Raw genomic sequence first — 13456 nt, 5'->3', positions numbered from 1 at the left:
TTGTAGAGTTCAGTATTTCCTTCAGTATATTACGATGTGATCAAATTTTGATTTGAGTTTTAGGTATATTGTTGGTATGGTCTTGTGTATCTTCATTTCAGATGGTTCATGATTTGGTGCTCTGCAAGTTTTCTTTCTTTGTGACAGTTGTTGTTGTGTGAGTGTTCTTGAGGTTCAGATGTTGATCAATGACGATTTGATAAGTGGTGTTGGTGTAGTTGTTATTGATGATTATAATGTCCTTGGTGGTGTTTCCTAATTGTTTCCTATTTATCCTCATGATCCGCATTGATCATTGTGTGAGATTTTGGTGAATCGGTGATGTTCTTCATGTTATGCAGTTTTTCTAGTAGTGTAGCATGTTGCGGTTGATCTTGGCATGATTTCCAATGGTGATGAGCATGTGAGAACTTGAATTAGGTCCATGTTATGTCATGTAAATAATTATATTGATCTTGTGGTTGATCTTTGTATCGTGTGATGTAAGTTTGTAATTGTGAGTTGAGGTTTTAGTCGACCTTGTTGTCAAGGTTGATGAATTATACAAATAGGTGATACTATCATGTAATTTGGGTATCGAGGTGTGTCTTCACTATCAAAGAGTGGTGTATGTGTGAGAAAGGATTCATCTTTTGGTGTAGTGCATTAAGGAGAGATTGGTGTTGTGGAGAAGACAATTGTACTTAACTGGAACTCTCATTGTGCATTTGGAGATGCTATTATTGCAGTTCATTTCTTCTAGATTGTAGTTTGAATCTTGTTGTAAGTCAGTGAGACTTCCCTGAGGGTTGTAGCCTTCTAGGTCACTATCATTGTGCACTGAGCTTTAGATAGTGTGCTTGAATGCATGTGCATTCCCCATTGTAATATTTTTACATACTACTACAAATTATCATCTTATTGTGGGTAGTTTCTCATCGTGTTTTTTCCCTTAACCGAGTTTCCCATGTCAATATCTTCATGTTGTGTGTTGTTCTTTCATTTTTCTTATCTCTTTTGTTGCTCTAGTATATTAGATCTATTTTTGTGCTTAAGTTTATAATCCAGTGAAAACTGATTCACCCCCCCCCCCCCCCTCCCCTCCCTCGCAGTTTTCCTCTATTGCTGCTAACAGTATACACATTTCCAAAATGGGTGCATTGTATGTAATTGCCAAGTGGCCTTATGATCACTTATAGAATTTTTTTTATTTCAAATATTGAATCTTATCTATGCTTTTGAGTAGAAATTTATGTTGGAGTAATTTTAGGAAAATTATCTAATTATTTATTAATTAGGTCCTTTAATTTCTTTTTCAATTAAGCTAAACTTAGGTGCTTTTTATTATCTAGAGTTTTATTTTCTAGTTTTAGTTCTAGATGTAGTTGAGCTTATTTCAACTCCTATTTGGCATTTCTTTAGTTCTCCTAATTTTAGAATTAGGGCTTGCACCTATGATTTCATTCATTGTAATTGTAACTCTAATATTATTTTGTGCAATAATACGTGATTCTCTCCTTGTTATAGAGTATACAATCTTTGCTTGATCAATTTTGTGTGATAGGGGTTTTTATTGCAAATGATTCTCAGCTCTAGTAATCAATCATCAACTTCTACATAGTATGCGAGAGCAATCTCAGCTCCTACATGGTATTATAGTGCAATCTCAACTACTACATGGCATCAAAGCTTTTTTGTCAAGTTCCTTTTTGCATGCTTGAGGGATCCAACATGAGGTGAATTATTTATGCACATTGGGCTCAAATGGAGGTTCTATCATGTCCATAGCATCAAAAAACCCTAGGATTGATTTTTGTTTCATCAAAATTTGAGCAATTAAAAATTTGGGTCAAATTGGTTGAGAGCACAAAAATCGAGGTTTATGAGGGTAGCTAAAAAATCTAGGCACCCATGAGTGAAATGGAGATCATCATTGTATTTAGAAGGCCTAAAAAACCTAAGATATCCTGTAAAATCATTGTAATCAAAGAATTATTTGAAAAAAATTCAAACAGTTTCCATTTTTGGCAAGTTTCCTTTTCAAAATGTTGCCATTTTTGGAAAGTTTCTATTTTAGAAAGAATTCTATTTTTGGAAACTTTATATTTTTGGAAATTTTCTATTTTTTGAAACTTATTATTTTTTAGGAACTTTCTATTTTCAAAAAGTTTCTATTTCCCCAAATTTCCATTTTTGGGAACCCTTCAAGCCTTCCAAACCATAAAATACAGTAGTTGGTTTTTTGTCCATAACTTTGTCATACGGAGTCAAAACTGGGCAAATAAGATATCATTGGAAATCTATATTATACTTGTATACTAATATTTCATACCAAACCTCAAAAGTCAACCTCCGATTTGATTCTTTCATGGTCATATCTTGGACATCTAAACTCCATTTTTTGACTTCCATACTGTAGGTCCTGGGGACAACTGAGAGGGGGGGGCGAATCAGTTGTCTAATAAATTCAAACCAAAATCTTATTAACCAACATAATGCTTAGTACCGGTAAGACAGTTAAGTATGCCGGTAAACAATGTTAACAAAAAATTGCTATACCGGTAAGAATTAATGCATGAAACATAAACATAAAGTCATCCACAACACATGACACAAATATTTGTACATGGAAACCTTGTAAGGGGAAAAACCATGGTGGGAAACCTTACCCACAATTAGATGATACTACTACATATAGTAAGTGTACAAAGAGGGGTCTGCACATGTAGAAAGGCCAACAGCCTAGAGCTCACTGCTCAATCACAGATGGGAGTCACACTGACTACAGTTGGATGGTTAAATCCAATGAGAATGTACTGCACAAAATAGCATCTTCATATGTTGGATTCAATACCAGTGTAATGCTGATATGCTTCTACAAAAACCTAACTTCACCTTCAAATGATGTCTTCGTGTATATCTCTGCTTGATCTTGCATATACCCTTCCTTAAATCTTTTTCACATTCCACACTTGATCTTACAAATAAGATCTTACATTTATACCATACCCTAAGACCAATTTTAGTAGGTCAACTCTACAAGATATTACAATAAAAACATTTTACAAATAATACAGTATCCGATGCAATAACCGATTGAACATGTCGACTTAATGTATTTACAACAATAATAAATCATCTCCATAGCATGCCATGCTGATCTGGAAAAGATAAACCTGCTAGTGTAACCCTAGATAACCTGGACCTATTTGCCAGTAAAAGAAAATATGCAAATAAGAATATGTCAATGATTATTACTTCAAAGAAAAGTGTCCACATGATGTCTTAGATATTACCAAGTGTCTTCCATGTCAATGCAGGTACTGGTGAACATTATATCCTGTTGGTTAACCATATACCGGTGACTGTTTTGAACAGTTTACTGATTGCCGATGAATGTTGCTGGATCTCCAAAGTAGGTGTATTTAGCAGGTGTTGACATTAATGACAAAACCATACCAAAATACCAACAATCTCCCCCTTTGGCATTGATGGCAACACAAGATGAAAAACCATCAAAGTGCCAAAACAGAAATGCCAAGTACAAAAATCAACAATCTCCATTTCCCCCCTTGAGAGTGACATGTGTTTATTCAAAGATTTATTTTCAATACCAATCTCTCCTCAAAAAGATAATTCTTTTTTCAATATATCTTTCCTTAATGTTTTTCCATATATCTCTCCCCCTTTGACATCAAATGCCAAAGTCACAAAAAGTCAAGTTCATACAAAATACCAACCAATTCAATATGCCAACTACTCCCCTTGAGAAGTAGCTTCCTCATCAAATACCAGAATAAAAGATTTGTCCATTTAATTCTGCCAGTTGATGACAATCATCAACTGTCTAAGTCTCCACTGGTGGAGTTAAGACTCCGAGCTAATCTCTGAGATACTCAAAAGTTTCCTTAGGCAAAGGTTTTGTAAAAATATCCGCAAGTTGTTCTTTAGTATTCACATAAACCAGTTTTATTTCCTTTTCTTCAACTTTTTCCCTTAGAAAAATTAGTTTGATAGAAACATGTTTTGTTTTAGAATGTAATACTGGATTCTTAGATATATCAATTGCTGCAGTGTTATCACAATATATAGTAATAGGTTCCTTGCATTTTACCTTTATGTCTTTCAACATTTGCCTAAGACAAAGTACCTGTGTACAGTTTGTTGTTGCTACAACATATTCTGATTCTACTGTTGATAAAGATGTACAACTCTGTTTCTTACTTAACCAAGAAACTAATCTCTTTCCAAGAAAGAATGCTCCTCTAGTGGTGCTTTTTCTATCATCCACATCTCCTGCCTAGTTTGCATCTGTGTATGCATATAGATCAAAATTTTCATCTTTAGGATACCATAATCCAAGATTTGTTGTGCCTTGTAAGTACCAAAAAATCCTTTTTACTGCTGATTCATGATTTTCCCTAGGATTACTCTAAAATCTAGAAACTATACATACTGCATTCATAATATCAGGTCTGGTTTGTGTCAAATACAGTAAACCTCCTATCATAGATTTGTATCTAGTTGGATTGATAGGTGTAGATTCATCCCTTTGAGATAATTTGTCATTTGTAGTCATAGGTGTGCTTACCGATTTAGAGTTTTCCATCCCAAATTTCTTAAGTAGTTCTTTCAAGTACTTAGATAGACTCAAACATATGCCTTTATCAGTTTGTAAAATCTACAATCCTAAAAAGAATTTTATTTCTCCAATCATAGACATTTCAAATTCATGTTGCATTTTAAGAGAAAATTGTTTGCATAATCCATCTTCTCCTTCAAAGATTATATCATCAACAAATACTTCCATAATCAAGATGTCATCATTAGTTACTTTGTAATATAAATTGCTATCTGCATTTCCTTTAGTAAAACCAATTTTTAAAAGATACTTATCCAATCTTGTATACCGGGCTCTTGGAGCTTGTTTTAGTCCATACAGAGCTTTTCTTAATCTGCAAACCATATCATTGTCATCTGTCAAAGAAAATCCATCAGGTTGATCAATATAAACTTCCTCTTCAAGATCTCCATTCAAAAATGCACATTTAATATCCATTTGATAAACTTTGTAATCCTTGTGAGCTGCAAAGGCCAAGAATAATCTAACTGCCTCAATTCTAGCTACCGGTGTAAAGGTTTCATTGTAATCAACTCCTCCTTTCTGAGAATATCCCTTACACACTAGTCTTGCTTTATTCTTGACAACCTTACCATCTTCATTGAGTTTGTTTCTAAATACCCATTTGGATCCAATTACTTTTTTATTTTCAAGTCGGGGAACTAATGTCCAAGTATTATTTTTCTCAATTTGTCCTAATTCTTCTTCCATAGCTTTAATCCAAAATTTATCTTCACATGCCTCATTGATAGATAATGGTTCAATTTGAGAAATAAGACATACCTCTTCATTTGTCAATCTTCCTCTTGTCATGACTCCTTTAAATTTGCTTCCAATTATCTGATCTTTAGAATGATTCAGTCTTACATACTGAGGTGTCTTAGTCTGTTGTTGTTCTTCAATTACTATGGTATCCTTTGATGATACCGGAGTAACTGGATCATCATTCTGTACTGGTGGATTTAATGTTGGTTCATTTGTCATAATTTTTGTTACCGGTTCAGAGTCTATATACCTTGAAGTTCCTCTAAATTGTTCATCAATCTTTACATTTGTACTCTCAACAATTTTTTGTAATCTTTTATTAAAACATCTATAAGCTTTACTCTTAGATGAATAACCAAGAAATGTTCCTTCATCACTTCTAGGATCAAGCTTGCACATATACTCATCTCTTCTAATATAACATTTACTTCCAAAAATTTTGAAATACTTAAGAGTAGGAGTATTACCAAACCATAGTTCATGAGGGGTGTCTTACCGGTTTCACCTTTGATGTGAACTTTGTTGAATGTATAGACAACAGTGCTTACTTCCTCTCTCCAGTACACATGTGGTAGATTTGCTTATGATAACATACTTTTTGCTGCATCCAAAATAGTTTTGTTTTTCCTTTCAACAACTCCATTCTGTTGTGGTGTCTGAGGTGCTAATAACTGTCTTTTGATTCCATTTACTTCACATAATGCATTAAAATCTCTAGATGTGAATTCTCCTCCTTGATCTGATCTTAAACATTTAATATTCTTACTGGTTTCATTTTCAACCATTGCTTTGAATAGTTTGAACTTCCCAAGTGCTTCTGATTTTTCCTTGAGAAAAGTAACCCAACACATTCTAGAATAATCATCAACGATTAGCATGAAATATCAATCACCTTGTAAGCTTTTATTTCTAGCCGGACCACATAAATCAGTATGGATTAAATCAAGAGCATTACTGGATTTTTCTGGAATACTTTTGAAACTAGCTCTAACTTGTTTTCCAAATTGACATTCCTTGCAAATTGTATTCTGAGGTTTCATAATTTTAGGTAGATCTCTAACTGCCTTAGAAGTACTGATTTTTACCATGCAATCAAAATTTACATGACATAGTCTTTTATGCCATAGCCAACTTTCATCTATATGAGCAATTAAGCATGCCTTTTCACTATTATTCAAATGAAAGATATTACCTCTAGTTTGATTACTGGTTGCAATTTCCAAACCAGTTCTATTCATGATTTTGAATTTTCCATTTTTAAATTGTAACTGAAAACCTTTCTCAACTAATTGACAAACACTTAAAAGATTATGTTTTAATCCTTCAACATAGTAAACATTGTCAGTGTTATGTTTACCATCAAGAGATATTGAACCCTTACCTTTGATTAAACAAGCTTTGTCATCTCCGAATCTTACTAAACCTCCATTGTATTCTTGAAAGTTCAAGAATTTACCTTTGTCTCCAGTCATGTGATGTAAGCATCCTGAGTCAATAATCCATTCATCCTTTGATTCCACTTTAGCTGCTAGGGCTTGTTCTACCGGTTGAGTAATAGGTGTTGGTTGATCTTCTATTATAGCAACAAAGACCCATCCGTTGTCTACTGGATCCTCATTAGAATCATCAGTCACACCTTCATCAGCAATGTAACAAGATTTATCTTTGTTTTTCTTAAATCTATGTCTCTGATATTCAGGATTAGGTTTGTATGTCCTTCTAGCTTCTTCTCTTAGTCTAGCATGTCTATCAGGGCATCTTGAAGCCATATGACCAATCTTATTGCAGTTGAAACATTTAAAGGGTGCTTTACCTTCATACTTACTTCCAATTGGACCTTTTGGAATTTTTCTTGCAAATAGTGCTTCAAGTTCTTCAAGCTCTTCATTCTCCTTCCTAGTTTCTTCAAGTTCTCTTGCATAAAAGGCTCTCCAGTCTGATTTATCAAAAGATGGAGCAGATGATGTTGATGCTTTGATGGCCAAATCAGTTTTTATAGTAGCAGCAGGACCAAATTCCTCAATTTTAAAAGCTAAAAGTTTTCCAATCAATGTATCCCTAGTTACTAATGTATTAGGCATTGTTCTTAACTCATTAATAGTAGTAACCTTCATCTTATATGCCAATGGAAAACCTCTTAATATTTTTGAAACAATCTCATCTTCACTCAAGGTTCCTCCACAACATTTGATACCTAAAACAATTTCATTTACTCTTTCCATAAAAGTAGAAATTCTTTCATCTTCTTCCATTTTCAGATGTTCATACCTGACTTGGAAGCTTTCAAGTTTTGCAATTTTGACTATGGAATCCCCTTCATTCAGTGTTTCCAAATGATCCCAAATAGCTTTTGCAGTAGATCTATCTGATAACCCCATGATTTGTTGATCTGATAATGCGCTCAAAAGTGCTTCTCTTTCTTTGCAATCATTTTCTTTATCTTTAGCTAAATTAATAGGAGCAGTCTGACTGGGTACAACAGCAGTATAACCATTCTTAGTAACTTCCCAGATATCTTTACCAATGCAATTCAGATGTGTCTCCATTCTGATTTTCCATATTCCATAGTTGGTTCCATCAAGTATAGGACTATCCTTTTTGAAATAATTAGTAGACATTGGATCTCCTCAAGTTGTTAAACTTCTACAAAAAGAGGACTAGGCTCTGATACCAGTTGTAGGTCCTGGGGACAATTGAGAGGGGGGGCTGAATCACTTGTCTAATAAATTCAAACCAAAATCTTATTAACCAACATAATGCTTAATACCAGTAAGACAGTTAAGTATGCCGGTAAACAGTGTTAATAGAAAATTGCTATACCGGTAAGAATTAATGCATGAAACATAAACATAAAGTGATCCACAACACATGACACAAATATTTGTACGTGGAAACCCTGTAAGGGGAAAAACCATGGTGGGAAACCTTACCCACAATCAGATGATACTACTACAGATAGTAAGTGTACAAAGAGGGGTCTGCACATGCAGAAAGGCCAACAGCCTAGAGCTCACTACTCAATCACAGATGGGAGTCACATTGACTATAGTTGGATGGTTAAATCCAATGAGAATGTACTGCACAAAATAGCATCTTCATATGCTGGATTCAGTACTAGTGTAATGTTGATATGCTTCTACAAAAACCTAACTTCACCTTCAAATGATGTCTTCATGTATATCTCTGCTTGATCTTGCATATACCCTTCCTTAAATCTTTTTCGCATTCCACACTTGATCTTACAAATAATATCTTACATTTATACCATACCCTAAGACCAATTTTAGTAGGTCGGCTCTACAAGATATTACAATAAAAACAATTTACAAATAATACAATATATGATGCAATAACTGATTGAACATGTCAGCTTAATGTATTTACAACAATAATAAATCATCTCCATAGCGTGCCATGCTAATCTGGAAAAGATAAACCTATCGGTGTAACCCTAGATAATCTAGACCTATTTGTCGGTAAAAGCAAATATGTAAATAAGAATATGTCAATGATTATTACTTCAAAGAAAAGTGTCCACATGATGTCTTCGATATTACCAAGTGTCTTCCATGTCAATGCAGGTACTGGTGAACATTATATCTTGTCGGTTAACCATATACCGGTGACTATTTTGAATAGTTTACTGATTGCTGGTGAATGTTGCTGGATCTCCAAAGTAGGTGTATTTAGCAGGTGTTGACATCAATGACAAAACCATACCAAACTACCAACACATACATCGTCAGAAAGATCTCAAAGTCCACTATCAATATCTTAGGTCTATTTTTGTATATTGTGATCTAGAAAAAAATTATTGATATTTTTGTGTTTTCACTACGTGCTCAATAAATTGGATATTTTGGCATTGGTGATGGATCTATTTGTTAGAGATGATTTTATTTGATGTGTTCTACATGTTTTAAGTTTATTGTTTGTTTGATAATTTAATTTAAGGAGGTATCATGGGTTTTCCTATTCATCGTTTGATTGTCAAACTAGAAAAGGGCAATTATGAGTCTTACTGTCATGGTATCCTGACATATCTCAGGTGGTTAGATATGTTGTTGTTGGTGTTGGAATTAAGCCACACCTGGACCAATGATGGACTGGTCCAAGAGGGGCCAATAGCTCAGTGGTAGAGCACTCCAGCAACGATGGAAGGTCCTAGGTTTGAGTCCTAGTTGGTCCATGTCTCAACATGGTATCAGAGCCAGGTCCAGGCTGGGATCCCCAAGCACATGAGAGGTGTGGCTTAAGGGGGGGTGTTGGTGTTGGAAATGAGCCACACCTAGACCGATGATGAATTGCTCCAAGAGGGGCCAGTAGCTTAGTGGTAGAGCACTCCAACAACGTATGGAAGGTCCTAGGTTCGAGTCTTAGCTGGTCCATGTCTCAATAATTGCCTTATTTCTATGAACCAACAACTTCAAGAGGTAAATCATCTTGGGGAAATCTCATGAACCATATTGCAGGATTGATTTTTCCTGAAGTGTTTACTATGATACAATGAGTTCTATATTAGACCTTGAGTGTGCTCATGCACTTGGGACTCGCCTTTGGAGACCCTCACATCTCTCCATTTCAAGAAGATCCTATAGAAAATTGTCTTCTTCCCCTTGTACATATAGATTTTATACCCTATAATGATACTATAGAAGAGCTTGAGTATATTAGAGGTCTTCCATGTTTTGATGGATTAGAGGTTTGTCTTCATGTTCCTAGTCCTCACATTGAGATCCCATCTCAATCATCTTCATCTTCTATTGCTCTTGATCAAATTGGCATTGGCTCATGCATATCCCCCATTGATTTAGTGCAACAAGACATTGTTCTTCCAAACATAGCTACTTGGGATTCATATCTTGCAGATATATCATCCTTGTTTGTGGAGTCTCATATTGCAGATTTGGAGGATTATTTTATGGATATTCATCTCCTCTTTGATGATAGCTACATCAATTTTTTCAACTTATTGCCTATGGATCTTGGTCTTCATCATCTTTTGCAATGTCTTGATTTGTCACCTCCTACATTGATTGGACATGTAGTTGATTGGTTTATGGCATCATCATCTATCATGGACATAGCAGCATTTGAGAAATTTTTAGAGGCACAAACGGTTTGGATTTGTATTCCTACATATTCCTATTCATGGGAGTGGATTTTCCTATCTCAAGTGGATTTGTTTCTTTCGATCAGGAGAACTGTTGTTTGCAGGTAGTAGATTATGGTTTGTCTTTAGGGATCTACCATTTGCATGAGAGATACTTATTCATTGGGGGATTCTTATTCTTATTTTATCTCTCATATGGGATGGGGGGCATTCATTATACTTCTATGACCAATTCTATACTTGGGGGGACACTAGGAGTCCTTCATCGTAGTCAGATGTAGTACCTTTTTCATTTCATTGCATCTCTTTTTTTTGGAGAGGGGTTTTTTCCCATGTGTTTTTTATTGTTTTCTCCATTTAGAGAGACCTCATTGGTGTGAGTTGCATTCCTTTACATTGGTTTGTACATGAGTACCTAATCATGCCTCATTGTTGGGACTTATTTATGCATACATTTTGCATTCATCATTATCTCTTTATCTTATCCCTAAGTCAATCTTAATGGGGGGTGGAGTAATTTTAAGATAATTATCTAATTATTTATTAATTGGGTTCTCTAATTTATTTTAAATTAAGCTAAACTTAGGCTCTTTTTATTATCTAGAGTTTTGTTTTATAGTTTTAGTTCTAGATGTAGTTGAGCTTAATTTAGCTCCTACTTTGCATTGTTTTAGTTCTCCTAATTTTAGCATTAGGGTTTGCACCTAGGGTTTCATTCATCCTTTATAAGTATCCATTCAGTCATTGTAATTATACCTTCAAATTTCATCTCTAATATTGTTTTGTCCAATAATATGGAATCCTCTAGTTGTTATAAAGAATACAATCTTTTCTTGATCTCTTTTGTGTGGCAAGCATTTTTCTTGCAGATGATTCTTGACTCTTGTGGTTGATCATGAACTTCTACATATTATACATGTGGTTATAATTTTTTTCTATTATTTATTGTATTGTAAGCTACAAGGATCTACTTTGATTATGGGAATGCATATATTTCATGTTAGATATTTATTGATAAATTTAAAGTTTTACATACTTATTTCTCTTTTCCTCGTATAACTTTAGGATTACCATTGGAAAGATGGGGAGTCAAACTTCTAATCTTATATATTTACTTGTTGATCATGTCCCACATCAACTTGTCTTCAATTGTTTGTGGTCCTTTGGTGTAAATTCATCATAAATAATAAATTAATGTTTCTCAATAGTTTCTAGAATTATTAATGAAAGATAATCATTTTAGGGATTTATCCAAGTCATTCTAAATATTATACCAATAATTGGCCAAGTTTCTCTAGATTATTGGCCATCAAATATTATTATTGAGTGACTATCTAAATCAACATGGAATGGTTATGAACCCTAGGAATAGAAAAATATCTACAACATAAGCCAACCCATATATTTTAATGCAACCCCTTGTGTCCTTGTCAAGACTAATATAGTGAACCATATTAAAACCATAATCTCAAGTCCAAGAAATAAACTTGTGAGATTTTGCCAAGATCTAAGGGAACAATGAAAAGTATAAAAGAGAGACAAAATAATAACAAGAACAAGTTGTATTCTCATCAATATGCAAATGATCAACTGGATTAACCAATACAATTAATATAGGCCTTCTTATAAAGGCAAGGCCATATGGAAGTACAAGCACACAATCATGACATGTGGCTCAATGAGAAACAAGGGTAGGTAAGAAATACTAGGGGTAGGTAGGAGAAACAATATAATATTTCATAGTAGGTGGATGACCCACCGAATGTGGAGTATAGCAACAAAATAAGACCCCAAAAGGTGGAATTTCTCCTACAAGTTATATCCCTAAGTGCACACTTCCCTAATTGTCTCAAATCCAAACTATGAAGAGATGCATTATCCTAAGTTAAGTAAAGTGTAATAATATCCATAATGAATATTTATTTACACCAACACCCCCTTAAGTGCAACTTGAGGAATGAAGACTCAAGCCAACAATGCAAGATGGGTCCCAGCTACTAGGCCATGATAGGTACCAATGTACAAAATGTAAATGCAAGAAAAACTATGCAATGCAATCTCTCACAAATGGAGAAAGGGAGAAAACCTAGTGGGAAAAAATTGCCCCCCAAATGATAGATGAAAGTACAAAAGACTCTCAAAGAAGAAGGACAAAACCTCAAAGAGGAAAAAGTCCCCCCCATAAGAGAGGAAGGAGAAGTCATATGACCCCTTCTGATGAGACATCCTGCACCCCCAAGAGAGCTCGCAACTGTTGGAACTTACTCTCTGTGAAAGGTTTGGTGAATATGTCTGCAACCTGCTTCCCTGTAGGACAATACTACAAATCAATGACCTTCTCTTAAATCAGCTCTCAGATATAGTGCATATGGATCTTGATGTGTTTGGTCTAGTGGTGCTGAACCGAGTTCATCGAGATTGCAATAGCACTCTGATTGTCACAATGTAGAACTATCAGTCATGGAGTGGTGAACCCAAACTCTGTAAGAATCTATTGAAGCCAAATGGTCTCAGTCATTGCATTAACAGCTCCTCGATACTCAGCCTCAGTCGAAGAGAGAGAAATAGCATGCTACTTCTTGCTCTGCCAACAAATGGGGCCTAAAACAAGGTGAAAACTGTATCTTGAAGTAGACTTACGATCATCAAGATCACCAACCCAATCAAAGTTTGTGTAACCAACCAAGCGGTAGTCCTGTTCCATTTGCATAGTGAATCCCATAGTGATGTGTACCCTGGATGTAATGAAGGATGCATTTGGTGGCTTTCCAATGAAGCTTATGTGGTTCTTGCATGAAGCGGGAAAGCATGCCAACTGTAAATGAAATATCAGGGCATGTATGAGTCAAGTAGATGAGAGTACCCACAAGATGATGATACAATGTGGCATTAATTGGTGGAGAACATTGAGTTGGTGGAGAAGAACACTGAGCCTCAAGCTTCACTACTGAAAGAAAGGGAGTTGGTGCAGTATTATA

General features: G+C 34.9%; 1 non-coding gene across 1 annotated transcript; it reads left to right on the top strand.

Moving 5' to 3' along the window:
• The first annotated feature begins 9483 nt into the window (after window positions 1-9483).
• TRNAV-AAC (transfer RNA valine (anticodon AAC)) lies at window positions 9484-9554 on the top strand. The gene has a single exon. It is a non-coding gene; the product is annotated as a tRNA-Val (tRNA).
• Window positions 9555-13456: the final 3902 nt, after the last annotated feature.

The sequence above is a fragment of the Cryptomeria japonica genome, chromosome 8, assembly GCF_030272615.1.
Source record: "Cryptomeria japonica chromosome 8, Sugi_1.0, whole genome shotgun sequence".
NCBI lineage: Eukaryota > Viridiplantae > Streptophyta > Pinopsida > Cupressales > Cupressaceae > Cryptomeria > Cryptomeria japonica.
The sequence above is the reverse complement of the archived record's forward strand: the minus strand, read 5'-3'. Positions and strand labels throughout refer to the sequence as shown.